Source organism: Sapajus apella, unplaced genomic scaffold (assembly GCF_009761245.1).
Source record: "Sapajus apella isolate SASKATOON/1434 unplaced genomic scaffold, GSC_monkey_1.0 scaffold345, whole genome shotgun sequence".
Lineage (NCBI taxonomy): Eukaryota > Metazoa > Chordata > Mammalia > Primates > Cebidae > Sapajus > Sapajus apella.
The window spans coordinates 21,384-23,697 of record NW_022437285.1 but is presented as its reverse complement, the minus strand read 5'-3'; positions in this window follow the sequence as shown (position 1 = coordinate 23,697).

Here is a 2,314-nt window from a genome sequence, read left to right as displayed (position 1 = left end):
ACATTTTCTTGCCTGTAGCCAGCCCCAGCGGGAGAGCCTTCCAGGGATTCTCACCTAGACCCTGTGCAAACCACCCCAGTCTCACTTTACCAATCAGCAATGCTGACAAGCTGGGATAAACAGCCCCCCAACTCCTCAGACACATGGAACAAAGCAGCACTATTATTAGCGGCTGTGTTTTACGCCGTGACCAGAGTGCATGCAGGTACATTTCTTACTTCACCAGAACAGCTCACACCAGCCCCGGGTCTGCTGGAATCAACCTTCGAAGCAAAAGTGTTAAAGGTCATTTGGGATATTCATGTGGGTTGTATTGTGTAGAATACTGCAAGTGTTATAAACCCCATTGTGTGCATGTGTAGCTGAATATACCACAGTGTAGCCATTCTTGCAGGCATATCATATCCATTTTAGAACCTCTAGAAAGGTAATCTGGTGGTGGTATTTCATTTTCCCTGTGAAATTAGTGTATACTTCTTAACTTATAATTTGTTATGTTCAACCTTTACAGTTAAAAAAAATCAAATTCATAAATTTCGTAAGAGGGAGCATTGCAAAAAGCCCTTCAAGTTTATTGAAAGCAAATCACATGTTTTGTATTTTAAAACTTAGTCTCTAATTGTGTTTTCTCCCTTCGTTCTGTGTCCCCAGATGAAGCGCCTCCTAAGGAAGTCAGCAGGGTAAGTAATGTGAATATTATTTCTACTCCTACAATATAGGAAATGAATCTTTTTTGCGTATTTTTCAGTACCCTAACACATTAAAGTATTAGAAAAATAATGGCAAAAACTGAGTTCCCTCTCCCAAAGTATCACTCATTAATATGGAATAAAGTCAGCAGAGAGCTTGCAAATAGCGGCCTCAAGACTGAATACAGCACACAGGTGGATTTTGTTTGGTCTGCACCTGCTTATGGGGTTTTCTGGATCAGTTACTGACATTTAGAAATTGAGAGACTGTATGTAAAGATTGGATTTTTGGCTTCTCTTGAACCAGAAGGTAAGGTAACACCAACACAGCACTCTCACAGGGCAGCAGTCTTCTCAGGGTGGGGAGTGGAAGCTGCCTTCAGATGCATGATGCTCTCCAGTCAGCCCCAGTCCTCCACGCGGCTGGCTTCACTCATGTCCACCACCTGCCCAACCTCTGCCTTTGAGTTCATGCACTTTCTTTTCGGGAGAACAAAAGATGACAACTCATGTGTTGAGAGCATGATATTGCTTAGAACTTTGAGAAATCTTAAAGGTACTGTTTTCATGTCCTAGAGAAATAATTAGTGTTATCTTTTAGAGTCTTAGCAATCTTAAAAACTGAAAGCATTTAACATACTGTGTTTATGCTATAAAAGTATAAGTGATTATATTTGAAAAAAGTGTCTTAGTTTTTCTGTATTATGCAGATAAAGATCTTCAGATTAAATACTGAAAATAGTAAGTTTGACTTGAACTTAATGCAACCTTATATATCACTTTTTATTTTAAGATATAAACTGAAAAACTGTGAAAAGAATCACATATGCAGATATATTCCTTTATTTTTGATCATCTGAAGAAAGAAATCTCTAAAATGACCTGGGCCAGTGCTGGGGGGTTGGGGAGTTGGAGATAGGGGAGGGCAGAATTCCTTCCGTACACAGCAGTGTAGGAGACTCTTGAGGTTTCTGTGAGTCTCAGGGTTTCACTGGGTGCCTTTGCCATTAATTTCACATTTGTGGAACTCACAATTTTGGTCTGGATGCCCAAAAGGGACCAGGAAGTGATAGAAGAGTGAACCTAGAATTTTTGGCAGCTGCTAGGAACAGCAGAAAATGCTAAAAAGTGACAGTTGAGGAGAGGACAGGTACTTTGAAAAGTGAACTTTGGCAGAGTCATAAAATATTACAGTGTTGATATTGCCAAAGCTGCCGTGTGTTCAGACAGTGTCATTGACAGCACCACACACTGTCTTATAAGGCTGTTAGAAAAAAATGATGAAACTATATGAAGTGGGGTTGGGTTTTTTTTTTTTTTTTTTTTTTGCTATTATGTATAAGATTCTCTTACATCATGCCAAATTTGGAGAAAAGAACATTTCTAATTGAGAAATACTAAAGGTATAAGCTGATACCCTAGAAATGGTATCAGTTTCCAAGAGCTCTATAAAGTTTTTTTTGAAAAAATGTACTGCATATCTTGATCAATTCCTGGGACAGCCTTTTGGAAGATGGTGACTGGCCGCAGGGCTTCTGTTCTAACATCATCCCTGACAGAAGGCATGCTCTTTAGTTCCACTAACGGCGATGGTTATACTCTCAGGCAGTTCTGTTTTGTTTTTG